This window comes from Mastigoproctus giganteus, chromosome 11 (assembly GCF_048544385.1).
Source record: "Mastigoproctus giganteus isolate SK-2022 chromosome 11, ASM4854438v1, whole genome shotgun sequence".
NCBI classification, from domain to species: Eukaryota; Metazoa; Arthropoda; class Arachnida; order Uropygi; family Thelyphonidae; genus Mastigoproctus; species Mastigoproctus giganteus.
The window spans coordinates 164,020,962-164,046,649 of record NC_143585.1 but is presented as its reverse complement, the minus strand read 5'-3'; the positions used below and the strand labels follow the sequence as shown (position 1 = coordinate 164,046,649).

Below are 25,688 nucleotides of genomic sequence, written 5' to 3'. Positions count from 1 at the left end.
TGGCACTAAATCCACATTCAGCTAAATATGAAGATGGAAACGGTAACAATAGCTCTCTTGCAAAGTTGGTTGAATTTGGGTATTTAATTTCTGTTTCATCACAAAGCCATGCCATCGCTCCTTTTATATTGAATAAAGTTTTAACTGACTCATCATTTTGCATTTCTGAGAGTTCTTCTTGGTATTGCATTGATACATCACACAAATCCACTAACATTGGTTGCATCATCCAGGTTGGAAAATCAATTTGTTTTAAATCAGAAAACATTTATTTTAAATCAGCCGACAGAATTTTCAGATGATCAACAATAACAAGTACAGCGGTATCAGTCACTTCATATTTTTGCAGCCAACGAAACTGTTCAAAATTTTTGTTACAAATATATTTTTGACATAATTCAATAAATGTAATGAAACCAAATATCTTCGCTTTTGCATCGACGAGAGTTTTATTTGTTCCTTGAAGTTGTTTATTTAATATATTTAGTTTTTCAAAGATATTGGCTAAATAACTCACAAATGCTTTACCATTGACCGTTAACAGATGCTTCATTTCAGGTTTGTCACTTAAAGTCACTAATAGTATCAAATAGTTCCATAAATCTTTTCAAGCAGTTCCCTTTCAAGAGCCACCTTACTTCAGTGTGAAGTAAAATGGTCTCATGGTCTGCAATTTGTTCTTTACAAAAAAGCTTGAAGAGACGCTCACATTTGGCATTAGCTTTAATAGCATTGACACACTTTATAACTGATTTTAGTACTTCATTAAGAACAGGCGAAATATTTTTAGCTACCAAGTTTTCCCTATGAATAACACAATGCACAAGAAGCATTTCTGGATTCTCATCTTTCATCAATTTTAAGCAGCCATTTTTCTTGCCCATCATATTAGGAGCACCATCTGCAGCACAAGATGTTATATTTTTCATTGGTATATTATTGTTATTTAAGTAATTTTTTAGCTTATTATATATATCTTTGGAGGTAGTGGTGCTCTCTAATGATTTACAGAATAACATTTCTTCAGCAAAATTACCTTTATCAATATATCATACATCAGTTATCAGTACGGCTTCACTGTCTCTCAAAGTTGATTCATCTATTTGCACTGAGAATTTTCTTGTTTTCAGCTTTCCAACAAGTTGTATTTCAATATCTTCACTCATTTCATCTATTCTTCTGCTAACAGTATTGTTATTGAGTGGCATAGCTTTCACGTCTCTGTCATCTTTTTCCAGAACTGTTTTAAGAAATGCTGATATTGATGGTTTGATTAAATTCTCTCCTATAGTATGATTTTTCCCAGATTTAGCAATGAGTAAAGAAATTTCATAACTAGCCTCAAGAGTACGATTGACAGTTGCAGTATGAGCAATAAACAGAGACTTTAATGTTGCTCTTTTTTCAAAATTCTTCTTTAAAGTTTGAAAGTAATTTAAATCTGAATTTACATGAGCATTATGTTTTGCCTTCAAATGTGCCTCAAGATGACCTCGCTTCATTGATCAAGCATTGTTGGCATAAAAGACAAAAAGGTGACTTTGATCGTGGACAGCGGGTATGAAACCAAATTTTAAGTATTCCTCTGAATACTGACGAACTTTTTTTTTTACTTGCACTACTCATTTTACTGTGCAACTGAAAGAAATAAATATAAGATAAATCAAAAATTAAAATTAACTATGCATTGAAGTTAATTTAATTTTATTATATCAAAATTAATTATTAATATGCTTTTTGAATGAATAAATCACACAAATTACTGAATTCGGGCTATTAAATCTGTGGTCTCTGAACAAGCAGATAAGTCTAATTTGTCAAAAATGAGATAAGTGCACTATAATAAAGTATTTATTATTTACTATTATGTGACATGCAGATATCTTCGTTATTGTAGTTTTAGCGTGAGTAATAAATATTTGTATATTTGAATATATGCATGTTTATATGAGAGTGTGAAGTTTATTTTTCCTCTCCTGCAAATTCGAGTTTTTGGACTTATTTGCTTATTTACTGAGACCACAGAAATATACATATACGACAAATACATACCATTGTGTATCATGGTTCTTCATTAATAATAATTCTGTGCGCAGACAAAGTAATTTTTTATTTTAATCTGAGATCGCCAAACCTATCCAAATGTACAGTCATGATGCCCAAACAAGCGTTTGTATGAAAGGAATTACCTATTTCATATAACATGTGGAGTTTGTGGTAGGCTACAGTAGACAACCACCTTGCTTGCGCATTGCGCATGCCATAAGAAATCGTCCAATACAGTATGTACTATTCCTTCACTAGGCATAGTAAGCAATATTCTCCAAGCAAACTGTAGTTGATATTACTCCAAACTTTCAAGTGCGACTCTATAGAAAGAGCAACATTTAACAAATGCTTATTTCAAATTGAGATACCAACAATTCTTCTTTTGTACAAGTTAAATCACAGTAGGCGGTTGTTTTAAACTCTAGACGAGCAATTTTTGAATTGCCCCCCTGAACAATCAAATTTCCCCCATGTGGGGCGTGGGACCCACGTTGGGAAACACCGGGTTAGATTATTTAGTTAGTATTTGGAAAACTACAGCTTAATATTCAGATTACCTCTATTATTTATACTTAGCATTAGCAAGGCATATGATGCAAGAAAGCAATCTTATATATGTTTCTCTAGTTCTGCCTTGAACTTATTTAAGTTGCTGACCTCTACTACAAAAGATGGAAGATTGTTCCAACTATTAACTACCCGCTGGCTAAAGGCAAGTTTCCACACATCTATTCTACAAAACAATTTTCTCTAAATGTTTGACCAGTTCCTCCTTAAATTTATTTAACCCATCAACTTCCACAACGACAGTGGAAGTTTGTTTCACCAATTAACCACCCTCTGGCTAAAGGCAAATTTCTGCACATCTATTCTACATCTATCTTTCCTTAATTTGAATTTATGCCTCCTTAGGTTTGTAATCTGAACAAGTGGAAGAATTCCATCAGAATTCAGCATTCTCAACCCATTCAAGGCCTTATACACATCAATCAGATCACCTCGCAGGTGCCTAGTCTCCAGCCACTGCAATTTGCAGATATTAAGCCTCTCTTGGTAAGAGGATCCCTTCACTCCCCTCACCAATCTTGTTGCCCTTCTCTGTACATGCTCAAGCAATTCTACATCTTTCCTAAAATGAGGCCTCCAAACCTGTACTCAAGGCATGGCCTGACCACGGCTTTATACAGAGGGACAATCACCTCCTTTTCCCTGCTAGCAAAATTCCTGTATATCATTGACAAAACCCCATGACCTGCCCTAGCAGACCATCTGCATTGCTCAGAAAACTTCATATCTGACTGCACAATTACTCCCACGTCTTTTTCATTTTCTACCACCTTAAGTGTAGTACAACACAGTTGGTACGTTTCTCTGGGGTTACTTCTACCCATATGCAGTACTTTGCATTTGTCATGGTTAAACTTCAGTTGTCACTTCTCAGCCCATCTGCCCAAATTATCTAGATCGTGTTGCAGTAGCACACTGCCATTACTGTCATTAACAACCCTGCCAACCTTTGTGTCATCTGCAAACTTCAACACTAAGTCTGATATAACCTCATCAATATCTTTGATAAATATACAAAACGACAGACGACCCAACACCGAAACCTGTGGGACTCCACTAATAACATTAGTCCACAAAGGGCAGCACCCAATAATTACCACCCTCTGTCTTCTCCCACTCAACCATCCTTTTATCCATTGTAGCAACTTACCCTTAATACCATTCGGCTCCAATTTGTACAATAGTCTTCCATGCGCAACAGTGTCAAAAGCTTTCCTGAAATCCAAATATATGATATCAAAATTATTTTTTGCATCCAGTTCCTTTGTAACCACATCATATCCTATCAAATTTGTCAGACAAAACTTTCCCTTAACAAACCCATGCTGTGCTGCATCTTTAACCAGTGACTCCATCATTTTACCCGGAACAGAAGTTAAACTAACTGGTTTGTAATTACTTGTGTCACCCTTCGATCCCCGCTTTGTAAATTTTGGATACATTTGCACATCTTCAGTCCGTGGGGACCTCCCCTGAGTCCAGGGATGCTCTCATAATTATGGCTAAGGGTTTGCTTAGTTGCTTTGCCGCCTCCTTTAATATAGCTGGATAGATCCCATCCATCCATTTTTTTTTGGCTGGTGCAGCATAAGCCATAGGCTTTCTTGCACCATGTGGCCGTTACTAATACTAATACCAGGTGCCTTTCTTATGTTTAACGTCAACAATTTCTCCTCCACTTTGCTCTCAGTTATTACAAAACCATTAAGCACCCTGCCACAATTTGATAACCTTCTGCCATTTTCAAACCTTAATAACTCCTCATGTGTGAATGTAGATGCAAAATACTCATTCAGTTTGTTCGCTATCTGAGCAGGATCATCAACAGTCGAACCATTGATATCAAGTGGACCAATCAGATGCATCCCCTTCATTTTAGAGTTTATATAAGTAAAGAAATCCTTGCTGTTTTTCTTAGTACCTTTTGCCAAAGATTTCTCATAATCTGCCTTCGCCTGCCTAACCTCCTTTGTGACCTGATTACAGACTAGCTTATATCTGCCGTAGGCTTCTGAGTCGCTTAATAATTTATATGCATCCCATGCAATTTTCTTCTCTGTCACGAGTCTCATTAGTTCATTTGATAACCATTTAGGCCTAAACTTTGAACAATATGTCTTAATAGGTATGAAACTTTTAGTAGCATCCACGATTAATTCCTTGAATGCTTCCCACTTAGAATTTACTGTTGGTAACATCGTCAGTTGATCCCACTGTACAGAATTTAAAAACTGTCTGAGACTACTGTACTCACCTTTACGGAAGCAAAAACCCTTTCCTTTACCCCTGATGGTAATTATATATTTAAGTAAATCCCAACATCAGTACACTGTGATTACTGCCACCTAGTGGTTCCTTCATCTGCAAATTCTTAATACACAAATGATCACTGCTGATAACCAGATCTAGATTATTACTCTCTCTGGTTGCCTCTCGAACATGCTACTGCAAAAAACAATCATCCAATAAATCCACAAAAGTCTTAGTAGTGGGTGAGTGACCAACCCACAAGTTCCAGTCAATATCTGGGAAGTTAAAATCCCCCATTATAAGACATTCTGATTTACTATCCCACCCTATTTCTCTGTACAATTGTCCATTGTACTCATTCGAGTGATTAGACCTATAACACACTCCTACTCTTATTTTTGCTTTCACAGTGCTTATGTCACACCAAACTGACTCAACAGTGCACTGTTCATCTATATCAACTGGATGCACTTGTTTTGATTTTATGTTTTTCTTAATTAACAGCATAACACTTCCTCCCTTCCTATCCTGTCTATCCTTTCTGTACACATTGTACTCCCCAAATTCCCAATTCCAGAATATTTGCTGATGCAAATATTCTTGCACCCTTTCTATTTAAGTGTTTCCCATCCCTGTAGAAGCAGACTCTCCTGTTAACAAGCACAGACCATGCTGAAAAAAAATTCTACCTCTTCAGCCTTGCACATTTCCTCCAGGGCCAAATTGATTGACAAGGCTCTTATCATGTATTCCCTCCTATCGTGTCTCGGCAGAATTGCAGATCCTTTCAAATTTAGCCCTGACTCTCGACTTTTTTGCAACATTGACCTGTACTTGTTAAGTAAATCTTCAGATCTACTCTTAATGTCATTGGTGCCAACGGGTACAACAATATCACCTTTTGTGCCCTTAAATTATGATATATGCTTTACAACGTCATCAACTTTTGCCCCTGGCAGACTTACCCTGGTCCTGTTCCATCTAACCTTTTTACACAATATATGCCTCGTCTCTCTGACAACAGAGTCACCAACAATAACTAGTTCCTGTGGGGCCAGCGCATTCTGCCTTGGAGGTTGCCACTCTGCTGCCTGATGCCCGGGAGTGAGCTCTGGTGTTGAGTTGGGCAGCTGAGACCTTGACGGGCCCCTCATATTAATTTCTTTGAGGGCATCTACTCTACACCTCAAGCTCTCATAGACGCCCAGTAGAACGCGGAGTTGATGCCTAATTTCTAGACACTCTCTGCACCTGGCCCACACAAAGACATCCTCCTTGGGTAGATCATGTTCTGTTCCTGAGAGTTCGGCAAACCTTTCACAAGTTGCCGTTTTTTTAGGCGGTGATGCGTTGGAGAATTGCCCCCGTCAGTTTTCACCCGAGTCACAGGACACCTGCCACTTTGTGCCTGTTGCTTTGCTGCTCTAGTCTGAGGCATGATATTTTAAATTAATAAGATCAATAAATTTAATTAATTAATTGTCAGTACTACACTCTCTAATAGAATCCTAAATGCAGTGATGCGTATTACGCTATATAATTATACGTTAGAGCTGCCTAGTTACACAAATAAAAATCTGAATTCCCTACTACACTATACAAAAACAATGGCTGCAAGATTCGAATGAAATAACGGTTTTATGTACATTAAGTAGAAATCTACAAAAACTCTTTATCTAAATTAAAAATAAAAATAACCAGTGTAACAATAACTATAAGACTACATATAATACAATATAAAATAACTAGGTAAATAAATTGGCAAACACTTATTGCTTTTTCTGAGACTGTAATTCACAGCTGTAATTTTTAAAGAGAAAATTTTTCTCTTTAAAAGAGAAAATGCCAGAAGGTTATCAAATTGTAGCAGGGTGCTTAATGATTTTGTAATAACTGAGAGCAAAATGGAGGAGAAATTGTTGAAGTTAAACATAATAAAGGCACCTGGGGTGGATCTATCCAGTTATTTTAAAGGAGGCGGCAAAGGAAGTAAGCAAACTCTTAACCATAATTATGAGAGCATCCTTGGACTCACGGGAGGTTCCCATGGACTGGAGATGTGCAAATGTATCCCCAATTCACAAAGGGGGATCGAAGGGTGACATGAGTAATTACAGACCAGTTAGTTTAACTTCTGTTCTGGGTAAAATAATGGAGTCACTGGTTAAAGATGCATTGCAGGATCATCTACACAAGACTGCAGCAATAATTCAGACACAGAATGGGTTTGTTAAGGGAAAGTCTTGTCTGACAAATTTGATTAATTATTTTGATGTGGTTACAAAGGAACTGGAGGCAAAAAGTAATTTTGATATCATATACTTGGATTTCCAGAAAGCTTTTGACACTGTTACAAATGGAAGACTACTATACAAATTTGAACAGAATGGTATTAAGGGTAAATTGCTACAATGGATAAAAGGATGGTTGAGTGGGAGAAGACAGAGGGTGGTAATCAGTGGGTGCTGCTCTTCGTGGACTAATGTTATTAGTGGAGTCGCACAGGGTTCGGTGTTCGGTCCACTGTTGTTTTGTATATTTATCAATGATATTGATGAAGGTGCATCAAGCTTAATGTCAAAGTTTGCAGATAATACAAAGGTTGGCAGGGTTGTTAATGACAGTAATGGCAGGGTGCTACTGCAACAGGATCTAGGTAATTTGGGCAGATGGGCTAAGAAGTGGCAACTGACGTTTAACCATGACAAATGCAAAGTACTGCATATGGGTAGAAGTAACCCCAGAGAAACGTACCAACTGTGTGGTACTATACTTAAGGTGGTAGAAAATGAAAAAGACCTGGGAGTAATTGTGCAGTCAGATATGAAGTTTTCTGAGCAATGCAGATGGGCTGCTAGGGCAGGTCATGGGATTTTGTCAATGATATACAGGAATTTTGCTAGCAGGGAAAAGGAGATGATTGTCCCTCTGTATAAAGCCGTGGTCAGGCCATGCCTTGAGTACAGCATACAGGTCTGGAAGCCTCATTTTAGGAAGGATGTAGATTTGCTTGAGCATGTACAGAGAAGGGCAACAAGACTGGAGAGAGGAATGATTGTTATTTGGTTTTTAGGAGCATCAGCAACTAAGGCCATATTGCTCCGGGATATGTGGTGGTCATTCCCTGACCTTTCCGCATCCTCCGTATTTGGTGGTGACGGGCTCTAACCCCGGTCAAATCAAGAAGCGTGTGCTACGCACTGCTGCTACTTCCCACCTGGCTACAGAGGCACCGGTGAGGTGAATGAAGGGATTCTCTTAACAAGAGAGGCTTAAGTTCTGCAAATTGCAATGGTTGGAGACTAAGCACCTGCGCGGTGATCTGATTGAGGTGTATAATGCCTTGAATGGGTTGAGCACGCTGAATTCTGATGGGATCCTTCCACTTGTTCAGATTACGAACCTAAGGGGGCATAAATTTAAATTAAGAAAAGACAGATGTAGAATACATGTGCGGAAATTTGCCTTTAGCCAGCGGGTGATTAATTGCTGGAACAAACTTCCATCTGTCGTGGAAGTTGATAGGTTAAATAAATTTAAGGAGGAACTGGACAGGCATTTGGAGGGAATGGTGTGATTTTTTTTTTTTTTTTTTTTTTTGGCTGATGCTGCATAAGCTCATACTCTTGCTTTCTTGCATCACATGCCACCACCACTACTGCTACTACTACTCATGCGTGAATGTAGATGGAAAATACTCATTCAGTTTGTTTGCTGTCTGAGCAGGATCATCAACAGTCAAAGCACCGATATCAAGTGGACCAATCAGATTCATCTCCTTCCTTTTAGAGTTTATATAAGTAAAGAAATCCTTGCTGTTTTTCTTGGCATCCTTTGCCAAAGATTTCTAGTAATCTGCTTTGGCCTGCCTAACCTCCTTTGTGACTCAATTACAGACTAGCTTATATCTGTCATAGGCTTCCGTGTTACCTGATAATTTATACGCATCCCATGCATTTTTCTTCTCTGTCACGAGTCTCATTAGTTCATTTGATAACAATTTAGGCCTAAACCTTGAACAATATTTCTTAATAGGTATGAAACTTTTAGTAGCTTCCACAATTAATTCCTTGAATGCTTCCCACTTAAAATTTGCATTGGTAACATCATCAGTTGATCCTACTGTACAGAATTTAAAAACTGTCTGAAACCACTGTACTCACCTTTACAGAAGCAAAAACCCTTTCCTCAATTTGAATTTATGCCCGCTCAGGTGAGTAATCTGAGCAAGAGTGAGAATCCTGTTAACACTGAGCTTGCGCAATCCATTCAAGGCTTTATACACCTCAATTAGATCACCTCACAGGTGCCTAGTCTCCAGAAGCTGCAATTTGAAGAACTTAAGCCTTTCTTGGTAACACCAACAATTTGTTCCCTTCACCAGTTTGAATTATCTTCTGAATCCATGTAGTGTTTGGTTTTGTTGGGGGGGGGGGTGATTCTGTAGTATTCTGCTGTTGAGTGGCATCTGGTTGTACTGTGATAGGCATATTTATTGCTTTGCTTGGTTTGCTTTCCGTTTGGGGTGTTGATACTGGGGAGAATACAGACCTTGCCCATTCAGCTAGTGACTTTGTTGGTGGTACGTTACCTCCATTTGGGTAGCAAATGATAGGTGATTTTTGGTTATTTGAGCATAAGTTGGCTTGTTAGCATTTGGAACTGGTAAAGATTTTTTAGCCTCTTGGTATGTTACATTATGTTCCATTTTGTACCGCTGTATCTTTTTTTTCGCATTCCAAAGAGGGCATTCCTTTGAACATGCCAGATGGGCTTCTTTACAGTTAACGTAGTTTGGTGTTGTGTGCAGTCACTAGTAATATGTGCAGTGGATCCACATGTGGCACAGGCAGCTGCTCCTCTGCTGACCGTCTGTGAGTGCCCAAACTTCTGGCACTTAGAGCAACATAATGGATTTGGGATATAGGGATTAACTCGAAAGTTAAGGTAACTGTCTTTGATAAATATTGGTGGTTTAGGATTGTGTTCCGGCAAGGAACTAATACATCATCCTTTTTTGTGAGAATTAGCAAAGACACATGAGGCAAGAAAGGAAGCTTATACAGCATCAGCTAAAAAAAAAAAAAAAAAAAAAAAAAACACACACACACACACACACTCCAAGTTTGTTCCAGCAATCAAACACCCGCTGGAACAAAGGCAAACTTCCACACATCTATCCTACAACTGTCTTTCCTCAGTTTGAATTTATGCCCTCTCAGGCAATTATTCTGAGCAAGAGGAAGAATCCCATCAGCACTGATGCATGCTCAAACCATTCAAGGCTTTATACACGTCAATCAGATCACCTCGCAGGTGCCTAGTCTCCAGACATTGCAATTTGCAAAACTTAAGCCTTTCTTCGTAAGAGCAACCCTTTGTTCCATTCACTAATCTTGTTGCCCTTCTCTGAACTTGTTCCAACAGCTCTACATCCTTCTTAAAATTAGGCCTCTAGACCTGTATACAGTACTCAAGGTGTGGCCGGACCATTGCCTTATACAAGGGGATAATCATCTCCTTATTCCTGCTAGAAAAATTCCTGTATATCATTGACAAGGCACCACGACCTCTTGCAGACCATCTGCACTACTCAAAAAACTTCGTATCTGCATGCACAATCACCCCCAGGTCCTTTTCACTCTCTACCATTGTCTGTGTAGTACCACACAGTTCATACATTACTTTGGGGTTACTGCTTCCCCATATGCAGTACTTTACATTTGTCAATGTTAAACTTCAGTTGACACCTCTCAGCCCATCTGCTCAACTTTTCTAGATCCTGTTGCAACAGCGTACTGTCAGTAGTATCATTAACAACCCTGCCGACCTTTGTATTGTCTGCAAACTTGGACATTAAGCCTGATATACCATCATCAATATCATTGATGAATACAGAAAACAACAATGGACCCAACACTGAACCCTGAGGGACTCCACTAATAACATTAGTCCACGAAGAGCAGTGTCCATTGATGACTGGGAGAAGACAGAGAGTGGTAAACTATTCCTTTATCCATAGCAGCAATTTACATCCAATGCCACACTGCCCAATTTGTGCAGCAGTCTTCCAATATGCAACAGTATCACAAGCCTTTCTAAGATCCAAATATATGATATCAAAATTATTCTTAGCATCCAGTTCCTTTGTGACTACATCATAGTATCCAATCAAACTGGTCAAACAAGACTTCTTATTAACAAATCCATGCTGTGTCCGAGCTATAACTGAAATCTTGTCTAGATGATCCTGCAATGCTTCTTTAACCAGTGCCTCCATTAATTTCGCTGGAACAGAAATTAAACAGGTCTGTAATTACCTGTGTCTCCCTTTGATCCTCCTTTGTGGATTGGGGTCACATTTGCACATCTCCAGTCGAGGGGTACCTTCCCTGAGTCCGAGGAAGGTCTCATAATTATGGCTAAGGAATTTGCCTTACATTGATGAATTTGGCTTACATTTAAGACTCCTTCTCGTAATTCTTGTTTGAGTTCATTTGACAAATTGATGAGGTCCACTCAGTGATGACACCTCTTGACATGTTCAAGGAAACGGTGACCGAAATTCCACCAAAGATTTTTGTACAGATTATCTGGTAGTGACAGCTTCAACCAATAGGTCTGATCTTAATCGACGAACTGTCTTGGGAGTACCTATTATGCTTTCTAGGCATTTTTGCACTAGAAATGGGGAGGGTTTTCCAACTGGTTATTCTTGAGATATATGAATAATCAAGAAAGTTGGAGTCTGGATTCTGCCTACGTCAGTCTTTTGACATTTTGCTGCAACAGAACCAGACTGCTCTTGTTCTTGCCTTGTCAGGATTTCTTCTGTGCACCCAGTATTTTTCTGGATTTTATGAATTTCTTGCTCCATTTCGCCATGGAAGGGAGACCTTTTCCTCTCCAGGTTAACGGCCCTGCCACGTGGAGGCAGGAGCAGTGCCACCTTTGTGACCAAGCGGTAGTGGATTAGTAGTAATATGCAAATAAAAGGAAAAAAGAAAGGAAGTTGCTTTTAATCCTGTTCAAGTAAAGTGATTTCTTTACTGAAGCTTATTCAACTGATTGTTAGTGTAATGCTGTAAATAAATAAGACAATTTTAATTATTCAAGAGAGCACAAATTCACTGGCAAAGACACTTGATCACAAAATCACTTTGGCACCTGGGGACCACAGGTTTGTCATGATCACCAATTTTACATCCGAAATAAAAAGAATATGAAAGTTTTATAATGCCACAGATATTTTTCCTTCGGGTCTTTGGGGTAATCCATTCACAAACATAAAAATTGTCTGGATGATTGATAACACCTCCTATGTGTCTGCTTATTCATTGTAGCACTAAATGAATTTCCAGAAATGTAAATTCAGTTTTGAACACTACAATTTAAAAACAACACAAATTCAATTTTTATCAATACACAGATGTGGCATCTTACTAGTTTTACTCATGTGAAAACACTGAAAGGAAAAATATTTTCAAATCAGCAAGTAGAGAGCCAGAATTATTTTACCGCTTCCACAAGAGTTGCGGGCCACACATTCCTACTCCCAAGGGGCTGTTCATGTTTGGAGGATAGATTTACAACCCTGAGAACATGTCATGATCAGTTAATACTTGGAAAACCCTGGCTCAGCCTACAAAAATCCTCACCAAAAACACTAAGTGTGCTCTATTCCAATTGTAAATTGTTGCATCAGAATTTGAAACTAAGAACTATAGGTAGAAGTCTGATTATGTTTATCACAAGAAAACTGAGGCGAGAATCAATTGCTAAAATTAAGAGAATTAGCTTATATCTGTTAAAATAAATCAATATGTCTTGCATTTATGGCATATTTTGGTAAAACATAACTCCCTCTATATTTAATAACTGTGAATGATGTGAAACTATCATGGTGATTTTTGAAATCTACGCATAAAAATTGGTTAAAAACAGCATTTAAGTTCTTGGAGGTAAAAATCATGTTGGCTAGTAAAATTTATCGAACGTTATCGTACAGAGATAGGGAGGTCCTAATCCCACTGTATAAGCAATTGTAAGACACCACATTTGGAATAGTGTATTCAATTATGGAGATCTCAACTGAAAAAAAAAAAACATTGAGCTTCTTGAATGGGACGAAATATGAGTAACTCAAATGGTGAGGTCGGCTGGAAGATAACCGTATGAGGAAAGACTCTGATTATTTGGGCTACAGAGCTTAGCAACCAGGCACTTCAGAGGGAACCTGATTGAGGTTTACAAGACTCTGAGAGAAATTGGTAAAATAAATAAAGATTAAATTCTCACTGTTATAAAGAATTCCAGAACTAGCGGTCAAATTTAAGCTACAGGACATGAGGTTTAGATTAGATTGTAGGCAGTTTTCTTTTACCAGCAAGTCACTACTGGCAACCAAATACGGAGGATGTGGAAAGGTCAGGGAATGACAACTGCATATTCCCGGAGCAATATGGCCTTAGTTGCTAATGCTCCTAAAAACCAAAACAACAACAACACTACTGGCTGAAACAAGTTGCCCTCACAGGTAGTTGAGGCTGACAGTTTGAATAAATTCAAAGGTCAACTGGATAGTTACTTGCATGAGGAGGGAACCATACAATTAGTACTTTATTATTATTTTTTTATTATTATTATTATTTTTTTTTTTTTTTTGCCAGTGCAGCAAAAGCCTGTGGCTTCCTTGCACTATATGGCAAATATTATTACTTCAATATGTCTTAAACTGATTGGGTTTTTTGGGAGGGAAACTCACCTTGCAGAAATTTTTTTTTTTTTCTAAATAAACTAGATTATTATTTAAACAGATGACATCATAAGGCTTAAAGTACAGGAATCATTGTCAGGTAGTGATCACACAGTCATTAGTTGTAAAATGAAGAAAGATGTTGCAGCAGTTAAAGGTATAGGCACAGGGCTTTAATTTCAGAAGGGGGCCTTTAACAGTTTAAGCAACTATATGGCATCCATTAATTGGGTGGATTGCAGAGTGAGGGCAAGTACATTTATGGAATACAGTCAGTCCTCATATAACACGTGTTTACACTACATGAATTCAATCATACATGATTTATAAATAGGGGAACGATATCTTATATAACACGAACCGAATTCGCTTATGCACGATTCGCCTTTGTGTTTACAAGAAATGGCAGTCGAACACAGAATCACCCCAACTGAACGCAACACGATAGGAATGAAGAGAAGATTCTGAAAGTGTATTTTTTTTTTTTATATCAGTGAAGGGAAACACATTTCACCATAATAACGTAAAAACCAACACAATTCCAGCTATCGGTATTATCGCAAATGCAATTGGATCGAGTTTACTATCAGTTTATAACAGATTCCACTAGCAGAAACGCAACTGGAAATTGTTTTTATTGTTTTATGGTAGTAATCCTAGAAATGTGCTTTAGTAAAATGTGAGGTGTTAATAGTGTATCTCTGCCTTTACGGTGTTGTTTATTCGCTACACATGCGCAGCTTTGTTTATGTGTATCAGGCTTGCCTCCTCGTTTTGTAATTGCGCTTTATTCCCTAAAAATGAGTAAAATACTTAAAAGGTGTGAAAAGGAACCATCCTGGTGAAGACACTGCAGATTCAGAGAGAAAGAAAAAGAAAAGCAATATCGATAAAGAGGCAGACTGGGTCAAAAATTCTTACCCGGGAAAATTTATAGTGGCCTCATACTATGGCTTATGGCCAAAATCACACCGGCCTCCGGCCAACCGGGGTTTCCCCAGTAAGGCTTATGGCCAGTCCGCTTCTGTCGATAGAGAAAAAATATGAAATTGTGAAACGCTTTGAGCGAAATGAAAGACCATGTGATATTGCACATGCTACAGACCTAAATGAGGCAAGGCCGAGAATTACGAAGAATGCAGAGAAAATAAAAAACTTTCATAGCAAGAACAACTCAAAGTGTAATTAAAATCCATTTGATCAAGACACAAAGAATTGGAAGAGATGGAACGGCTGTCATCTGTTTGGATAGAAAATCAAACAAAAAACAAGTTTGCTTATGATAGAATAAAAAGTAGTAGCAATATTTTATTACGTAATAGTCATAATAAAATACGTATTACTTAAAATACTTATAATGCTTACGTATTACGTATTTTATTACATATAATAATAAATAATCGTAATAAAATACTTACGTATTTTATTACGATTATTTATTGTGTTTGGTAATGTTTTGGTTACAAATGTGTGTTCAATCTTGGGTGGTAGGCATCTAACCCTATTTTTCCCATAGGGCCTGTTGTTTATATTGCACAAGAGTTTCTAGGAACACAACTATCGTGATATACGAGGATTGACTGTACCTTTAAATTATGGAACATCTCTAGAAAACTATGGAATACCTTTAAAATAAAAATCACAGAAGTCATGAATGCATATATATCATTAAGAAAACACTGCAGGAGGAGGATGCTGAAATGGACGAATGCAGAGCTGGCCAGTCAAATAGAGAACAAAATGATAGCACAGGACAGTTAAAATGACAAAAAAAATACTGAATCACAGAACAGACAGGTAGAAATTGATCTGCAATAGTACTACAAATAAGGTTACGGAGGTGAAAGCTACATATGAGAAAGCATAGCTAACAGAGCAAAGAATCGGATCAAAGAATTTTTCGTATATGTATTTTTGTACAACGAAGAAGAAAGCGAATCAGATATGAACCATGTGCACTGGGTCTGGAAAAGTCTTAGATAACCCAGCTGATGTGGGTGAATTAAATAGGTACTTTGCATATTTCTTTACTAATGAAAGACCCTTCATGCCAAGAAGAGGCTGTGCAAATGTGGCTGAGCCATATGAAATTAATGATTTCATTATGACAGATGACAATTTATTAGAAAAGATCTTTAGTGTAAAGGCAATTAATGCCCCGGAGTTGATGACATATACCCAGTAATTTTGAAGGAGGCAGCCAGGGAGTGAAATGAACCATTGAAGTTAAATGTGAGGCCATTTCAGAACTGGGGAGAGATTCCCAAGTTCAGAAGGGAAGAAATGCCTAGAGAAAGTTCCAAAACTGGAATTCTGGCTAATACAGCAAAAACTGATTATGATCCAGTATACTTGATATCTGTAGAAAACTTTTTTTAATGAAAACTCCAAACATGAAAAATATTAGTGCTATATTATTAAGTACTGTGCAGGGGCTAGAAGTTCAGAAGATGAAAGAAGATACTTAAATGACATTATTAGCATTAACAGAGGCATATAATGCAAGAAAGTAAGCTTATACAGCATCAGCCAAAAAAAAAAAAACCTTCCCATTTCTCCCATCCATTCATTCCAAATGTTTTTCTAGTTCTGTCTTGAATTTATTTAAGCTATCAACCACCACGACAACAGATGGAAGTTTGTTCCAGCACTCTACCCACTGGCTAAAGGCAAATTTATTCAACATTATTCAAAAACTGTCTTTCCTCAATTTCAGTTTATGGCCCCTCAAGTTTGTAATCTTAGCAAGTGGAACAATCCCATCAGCAATGAGCCTCCACAATCCATTCAAGGCCTTATACACCACAATCATATCTCGCAGGTCCATAGTCTCCAGATGATGCAATTTGCAGAAATTAACCTTTCTTCGTAAGAGCACCTCTTTGTTGCTCACACCAGTCTCTCCTTCCCCTCTCCTATCTCCTCCATCATGCAGTATGATTGATGACTTTTGAGGTTATGATGAACATCGTGGCGAGATCCAATATTCCTTACATTTCGAGGGTACAGCTCTAAAACGGTGTTCGCAGGCCGGCCGCTAGTTAGTACACCGGACTGAACCTATTGGTAACTCTCTAAGAAGCTTCCGGATCAGATAGAGTATAATCTTGTTACCTCTACTCTCCCAGATAGTGACTGGAGGGAGTCCGAGTAGTGTGTATGCAGGGAGCATTGTCGAGGCCACGTTATGTCAAGGATCTGGGTATATTCTTACCATGTGTATGCCATATCCAAAAATTTCATTACTTAATACAGTATGTCCCACCCACTTTTTCTTACTATTGAATACACCATGAATTGCCAAACTAATAGAGCAAGTTTATCTGCGAAAAGATCTAAACCTCCCAAGCACTTCCTAATTCATTTCACAAATATACGTGGTCTCAATTCTAATCTCAACGATGTCCATTTTCACTTGCAGTCTGCCAAACCCCATGTACTTTTTCTGACAGAATCTGTTATTGGTTGATTCAACTACTGCTCATCTTAGATGACCAAATTATTCGCTGTATGATTCCTTTCGCCTCAAAGGTGGTACTAGTGCATATGTCCGTTCTGATATTCCCTGTCAAAGACTTGGCAATTTGAAATCTCCTCTCTTTGATCTTCTCTGGCTTAAAATCTCTCTACCTCATTGTGTCAAATTCATCTGTTGTCTCTACCGTTCTCCCAACTCCACTAATCACTTGGAGATCTTTGACTTCCTCTCTATGCAAATTGACTTTCTCCAGTCCAACTTTCCTAACAGTGAGGTAATTTTCCTTGGTGATTTTAATGTTCACAACTCCGCTGGCTTCCGTTTTCTAGTCACACCAACCCAGCTGGTCGAGATGATGAGGCTTTTGCAGTTACTGATGACCTTGCACAGATTGTCCATTTACCTACAAGAATACCGGACAATCCTAATCATACAGCCAATACGCTTGATCTTTTTCTCACAAATAACCCTTCTAAGTACACAGTTGAAGTGAGAGGTCCTTTAGGCACTTCAGATCACAACTTGGTGATTGTCTCTTCTCCAATGGAACCTTTATCTCATGGCTATACCCAACCTGTGTTGTTTGGCATTACAAGAATGCAAAATGGGATGACCTGCGAGAATTCTTTTCTTCTTTTCCATGGTCGGATTACTGTTTCAAAACTTCTGATGTCAACATTTGACTCAGATCGCGTCAGTGAAATTATTCTTGCAGGAATGGAATCCTTTATCCCACACTCCACTTTAAAATCTCGTCCTTTATCTAAACCTTGGTTTTCCATAAATGTGCTAAGGCTGTTCAAGAGAAGAATGTTGCATATCGTGATTGGCTTGTTTCCAATTCTTCAGTTTCATTTTCTGCCTACACCAAAGCTCACAACAATTGTAAAGCAGTTATTAATCAGCCAACCTAGACTTTGAACAGGCTAAGAGTAGAAAACTTGCTTCTTGCACTAATGGTAGCCGAACATTCTGGTCTCTTGCCAAAGCTATTGGCCGCAACTTTTGCCCACCCCTGCTCCCACCTCTGTCCAAACCAGATGGTTCTGTTGTCACTTCAGCCAAGGATAAAGCTGACCTACTAGCATCCCTTTTTTCTTCCAACTCATGTATGTATTAATGATCTTGGAAAAACACCTCCCACCATTCCCAACATGCTCCATTCAATGCCTCCTGTGGTCTTCCGTCAAAAGGATGTCAGAAGGATTTTGACGAAACTTGATGCTAAGAAGGCTCCAGGTCCCGATGGTATTTCTCCACTTGTTCTCAAAACCTGTGCTCCTGAACTTACTCCTATTCTTTGCCGCCTTTTTTCACTTTCTTATTCCAAAGGTGTTTTTCCTTCTGCTTGGAAATTTGCTCATATCCAGCCCGTTCCATTGCAATTACTTATACTCTTTCTAAAGTAATGGAGAAATCAATTAACCGCCAACTCTTAAACTACCTAGAAACCTTCCGTCTGATCAACGATCGCCAGTATGGATTCCGTCAGTGTCGATCCACTGGTGATATCTGGCTTATGTTACCCATTTATGGACTAATTCAATGGAAAGGTTCAGTGAAACACAAGTAGTTGCCCTTGACATCTCTTAGGCTTTCGACCGTGTTTGGTCTTCTAAACAAGGTCTTCTAAACAAGGTTCCATCTTATGGTTTGCCAACTGTTTTTAGTAAGTGGTTATCCAGTTTTCTCTCTGATCGCTCACTGAGGGTGAGGGTAGATGGCTCTCTCTCTTCTAACTTCTCCACTAATTCCTGTGTCCCCCAAGGTTCAGTTCTTTCCCCCATTCTTTTCCTCTTGTATATTAATGACCTTCTTCCATTGACTGGAAATCCTATCCATAGTTTTGCTGATGATAGCACATTGCATTCCACTTTCCATTTTGAGAAACCTTGTCCTGCTCAATCAGCTTCAACTTCTCGAAATTCTGCTACCAATTCCTTAAATGCTGATCTTCAGGTGGGGCAAAGACAACTTAGTTGATTTCAAACCTTCTAAAACTCAGTCTTGTCTTATATCTCGCAAAAAGGATTCTTCTGCTGCTATGCTTATCTTTAGTGACACTCCGATTTCTAGGCAAATTAATATATCTCTTTTGGGGATTACCCTGACTTCTAATCTCTCTTGGCACAAGCACATTACAAATATTGCTTCTTCTGCATCTAAAAAACTTGGTTTTCTCTTTCGCTCTCAGCGTTACTTTTCTTCCAAACAACTACTCACTCTGTATAAATCGCAAATCCACCCTGCCATGGAATATTGTTCCCACATCTGGGGTGGTGCCCCCAAAACCTCTCTCAGGCTCTTGATTCCATTCAGAAGAGGGCAGTTAGGTTAATTAATGATTCATCTCTAACAGAGTCTCTCCACTCGCTGTCTCCTAGACGTACTGTTTCTGCTGCATGCGTCTTCTACAGATACTTCCATGGGCACTGTTCTTCAGAATTAGCTTCTATAATTCCCGCTCTCTCTTTCAAAACAGTCCGAACACATGCCGCCACCAGCCAGCATCCATTTATTGTCCAACTTCAAACTCCCAGAACCAACTTTTCATCTCCTTCGTTTATTCATTCAACTGCCGTTTTCTGGAACAACCTTCCTTCATACGTATTTCCTGAAAATTACAGTCTACAGAAGTTCAAGTCCAATGTCAACAAATATCTTCTTTTGTCTTCTCAACCTCCAACCCAAGCACGGTACTAAGTACCATAGGTTCTAATACCTCTCGTGTTTGGAGTTTACATAAAAAAAAAAAAGTCTTGTTGCCTTTCTCTGTACTTGTTCTAGCAACTCTACATCCTTTCTAAAATGAAGCTTCCAGACCTGTATGCAGTGCTTAAGGTGTGGCCTGACCATTGCCTCATGCCATTTAGAATTTGCTGTTGGTAACATCATCAGGTGGTCCCACTGTATAAAATTTTAAAAATCTCTGAGACCACTATAGTCACCTTTACGACAGCAAAAACCATTCCCTTTGCCCCTGATGATAGTTACATCTTTAAGTAAATACCACATCAGTACTCACTGCCACTTAGTGCTTCCTTTACCTGTAAATTCTTAATGCATAAATTCACTGCTGATAATCATATCAATCCCCCTCTTGTTGCCTCTCTAACATGCTCTAACTGTAGAAAACAATAATCCAATAAATCCACAAGAGCCTTGCTAGTGTGCAAGTGACTCACCCACCAGTTAAAGTCAATATCTGGGAAGTTAAAATCCCCCATTATAAGACACTGATTCACTTGCCCACTATTTCTTTGTATTATTGTTCATTAGCATTAGCATTAGTAGAGGCATTTGATGCAAGAAAGCAAGCTTATGCAGCATCAGCCAAAAAAAAAAAAAAAAAAACAAATAAATAAATAAATAAAAAATAACCACTTCGACTTCACCTCTCTGTTCGTTCGAAATACCTGTCCAGCTGAGCCTTAAACTTATTTAGGCTATCAACTTTCACGACAAGGGATGGAAGTCTATTCCACCAACCAACCACCCGCTGGCTAAAGGCAAATTTCCTCACGTCTTTTATTTCTTAAATAAAAGATAACTCCATTATCTTTTATTTTTCTCATGTTATTCACTTTTATTTCTTCAAATGAGATATTAATTTTGTCATAACAGTATCCCTCACTGCCTCGCGGGATTTGTATGTAGAGTCAGGCTTAGCCTTTATAATGATTATGTTTGTTTATTTTGCCTTTGGTATCTCCTTAGTCTTATTGTTCGTTTGTTTAGTTTGTGATGAATCTGCTTTGGTGGCCCTTCCTACTTGGGCGTAAGTCAAAATATTTATTTCTTTATAATTATTCTTCTCTTCAGCCACTGTTTCTACTTTTGCTTTCAATACTTTGTTTTCTGTATTAAGTTCAACCATTCTATGTTCCAAAACAGACCAGCAATTCACTATCTGCAATCTTGTTGCAGATGTAATCCTATTTGTTTGTTTATAAAGAAACTCTTCTAGGAACAGTTTCATTTCTTTAATTTGTCTTCAGGGTTCGCTATTTGATTTATAAGCTGAAATTTCCTCTCCTCTGTTTTTGTTACCTGTGGCTCTAAATTAGCATTAGCATTAGTAGAGGCATTTGATGCAAGAAAGCAAGCTTATGCAGCATCAGCCAAAAAAATAAATAAATAAAATAAATAAATAAATAAATAAAAAATAACCACTTCCACTTCACCCCTCTGTTCGTTTGAAATACCTGTCCAGCTGAGCCTTAAACTTATTTAGGCTATCAACTTCCACGACAAGGGATGGAAGTCTATTCCAGCAACCAACCACCCACTGGCTAAAGGCAAATTTCCTCACGTCTATCCTACATCTGTCTTTCCTCAATTTGAATTTATGCCCTCTCAGGTGATTATTCTGAGCAAGAGGAAGAATCCCATCAGCATTGAGCATGCTCAAACCATTCAAGGCTTTATACACCTCTATCAGATCACCTCGCCGGTGCCTAGTCTCCAGACACTGTAATTTGCAAAACGTAAGCCTTTCTTCGTAAGAGCACCCCTTTGTTCCATTCAATATTTCTTTGTATTATTGTTCATTGTACTCCTCAGAGCCATTAGGCCTATAACAAACTCCAACTCTCATTTTTGCTTTCCCAGTGCTTATGACACACAAAACTGACAATTGAGTCAGTTTAGTGAGTCAGAGATGGACAGTGCAATTGAGCACTGTCCATCTATGTCAACTGGATGCACTTCTTTAGATTTCATGTGTTTCTTAACTAACAAAATTACCCCTCTCCCTTCCTATCTTGTATACTTTAATTTTCTTTATATTGTAATTTTCCAGAAAATGGAAGTTGAAATGAGGAAGAAAAAAGTTCTTTCTGTGAGTTTGAAATCGGATAATTGAAGAAAGTTGACTGGTTGCAGTTTGTGTTCAGTATGGTTTGCAAGAGAGAGGGTAGTGGGTTTGGGGGGGGGGGGGGGCAGAAATTAGAGAAGCCAATTCAGAAGAACAGTGTCCATGGAAGTATCCATAGAAAAGGTATGCAGCAAAAACAGAATGCCAATGAGTCAAGAGTGGAGAGACACTGTAAGAGATGGATCATTAATTAACCTAAATGCCCTTTTCTGAATGAGTCCAGATGCCTGAGAGAGAGAGAGGTTATTGGGATACTACCCTAGATATGGAAACAATATTGAATGGTATAGCAAATTTGAGTTTGCTGCTAATGCCAAGAGTGAAAGAGAAACCTATTTCTTTAGATGCAGAGGAAACAATAACAGAAATGTGCTTATGCTAAGAGAGAGAGAGAGAGAGAGAGAGATTATAAGTCACTGTAATCTCTAAGAGAGATATAGTACTGCTGCGTTCCTATGTGCTGCCAGTAAGCAAACTAAAATTTGCCACCCTAAATGCTGAATTCTGATAAGCATTAACCAATCAGAAAACAACATCAAAAAAAATTTTTGCCACCCTCTTGAACTGCTGCCCATAAGCGATGCATACCTCTTCTACCCACTATGCGGCCCTGGAGATATATATGATCTTGTTTAGAAATCGGAGTGTCACTGAAGTATAGGAGCAGAAGAAACCTTTTTTGAGATATGACAGGATTGAATTTTAAAATGGATTTAAATAAAGTTATGTGTTTCACTGGAAAACCACATTTAAGGAATCTGTAGTGGATATTTGAGAGGTTGATGCTGTTTGTGCAGGATAAAGCATCTCAAGCTGGAATAGTAGTAGTAGTAACAGAGGGATGTGATGCAAGAAAGCAAGCATATGAGCTTATGTAGCAGCAGCCAACAAAAAAAAAAAAAAAAAATTTCACATATCCATTCCCTCTAAAAGTTTGTCCCACCTGCTGGCTAAATGCAAATTTCTGCACATCTATATTACAACTGTCTTTCCTCAATTTGAATTAATCTGAGTAAGCGGAAGAATCCCATCAGAATTCAGCATGCTCCATCTGCTGCAATTTGCAGAACTTAAGCCTTTCTTGGTAAGAGGACCCTTTCATTCCCTTCAACAACAGTGTTGCTTTTCTCTGTACATGCTCAAGCAACTCTACATTCTTCATAAAATGAGGCCTCCAGACCTGCTCTGGCAGCCTGTCTGCATTGCTCAGAAAACTTCATATCTGACTGCACTATTACTTCCAGAACTTTTTTCATTTTCTACCACCCTAAGTGTAGTACCACACAGTTGGTATGTTTCTCTGGGATTACTTCTACCCATATACAGTACTTTGCATTTGTCAATGTTAAAACTTCAGTTTCCACTTCTCAGCCCATCTTTCTAAATTTTCTAGATCCTGTTGCAGTAGCACACTGCCATTACAGCCATTAAAAAACTCTGCCAACCTTTGTATCATCTGCAAACTTCGACATTATGCCTGATATACCTTCATCAATATCATTGATAAATATACAAAACAACAGTAGGCCTAATACCAAAACCTGAGTGATTCCACTAATAACATTAGTCCACAAAGATCAGCATCCATTGATTACCAATCTCTGTGTCCTCCCACTCAACCACCCTTTTATCTATTCTAGCAACTTACTCTTAATACCATACTGCTCCAATTTTAAAGTACTTTTCCATGCGAAACAGTGCCAAAAGCTTTCCTGAAATCCAAGTATATGATATCAAAATTATATTTTGCATCCAGTTCCTTTGTAACCACATCATAGTATCCAATCAAATTTGTCAGACAAGACTTTCCATTAACCCTTAACAAACCGATGCTGTGTCTGAATTATTACTGCAGCCTTGTCCAGATGATACTGCAATGCATCTTTAACCAGTGACTCCATTATTTTCTCCAAAACAGAAGTTAAGCTAACTGGTCTGTAATTACTTGTGTTGCCCTTTGATCCCTTTTGTTAATTGGGAATACATCTGCACTATTTCATGGGGACTTCCCCGAGTCGAAAGATGCTCTCATAATTATGGCTTGGAGTTTGCTTACTTCCTTTCCCGTCTCCTTTAATATAACTGGATAGATCCCATCCACCACAGGTGCCTTTCTTATGTTTAACTTCAAAAATTTCTCCTCCACTTTAATCTCAGTTATTCCAAAATCATTCAGCACCCTGTTACAGTCTGATAAACTTCTGGCATTTTCCTCCCTTAACTTGCATCTACATTCACATGTGTGAATGCAGATGCAAAATACTCATTCAGATTATCAGCTATCTGAGCAGGATCATCAACAGTCTGATTCATTCCCTTACTTCCGGAGTTTATATAAGTAAAGAAGTCTTGCTCTTTTTGTTATCATCCTTTGCCAAAAATTTCTCTTAATCTGCCTTCGCCTGCTTAACCTGCTTAACCACCTTTGAGACTTGATTATAGACTAGTTGATATCTGTCACAGGCTTCTGTGTCACCTGATACTTTACATGCATCCCATACATTTTTCTTCTCTGCCACGAGCCTCAGTTCATTTGACATCAATTAAAGCCTAAACCTTGAAGAGTATTTCTTAGTTGGAATGAAAAGCCTAGTAGCCTCCAAAATTAAGTCCCTGAAAGCTTCCCATTTAGAATTCAACTTTGATAACATCGTCAGTTAATCCCACTGTACAGAATTTAAAAACTGTCTGAGACCACTGCAGTCACCTTTACGAAAGCAAAATCCTTTCCTTTAGCCTTGATGGAAGTTATATCCTTAAGTAATTCCCACATCAGTACATTGTGGTCACTGTCATGCATTATTGGTTCCTTTATCTGCAACTTCTTAATGCATGAATAATCACTGCTGATTATCAGATCAAGAGTATTATTCTCTCTGCTAGCCTCTCGAACATGTTGTTGTAGAAAACAGTCATCCAATAAATCGGCAAAAGTCTTGCTAGTGTGCGAGTGACCAATCCACAAGTTCCAGTCAATATCTGGAAAGTTAAAATCCCCCATTATAAGACATTTTGATTTACTGGCCCACTATTTCTCTACACAATTGCTCATTATACTGATCAGATTCATTAGGCCTATAACACACACCTACTCTCATTTTTCCTTTCTCAGTGCTTATGTCACATGAAACAGACTCGACATTGCATTGTCCACCATTGGATGCACTTCCTTAGATTTTACGTGTTTATTAACTAACAGCATAATCTCTCCTCCCTTCCTGTCCTGTGTATCCTTTCTGTACACACTGTACTCCCCAAATTCCAATTCTGTACTGCTTATGTCTGTGTGACATCACATCTCCGATATCCCAACAATATCTGCCTTTGATGTCTTGACTAGTACTTCAAGCTCATCAAATTTATTAATTATATTCCTAGCATTGGTGTTCATGCAAGTATACATCACCTGTTTCTACTCTTATTTACCCTAGCACACCCCATGTATTTATTTGTTACACTATGACTTCCAACAGTCCTGGAAATCTCCATTGTCTTGCTTTCCAGGCTGCTGCTTATTCTAACAGAAGCAGTGCAAGAATCAAGTTGGCTAGACATGGGAGCACATGTGCATTGTGTGTCCGAAGCGACAGCACCTGTAACATTTGGGGACAGCCACGTACTCTTTAAAGCAGTGGCTTCCCCACTGGATGTAGATTCTGTTCTGGGTAGAGATTATTGGGCAGACCATTGGGGCTAGCTCAACAATCCACTTT

At 38.3% G+C, this 25,688-nt stretch overlaps 1 protein-coding gene across 1 annotated transcript in view; it reads right to left on the bottom strand.

The window, feature by feature from the left end:
* The window catches only part of LOC150078549 (RNA/RNP complex-1-interacting phosphatase homolog), a 205,501-nt gene that overhangs the window by 32,161 nt on the left and 147,652 nt on the right, over positions 1–25,688 (bottom strand). The window lies entirely within an intron of this gene.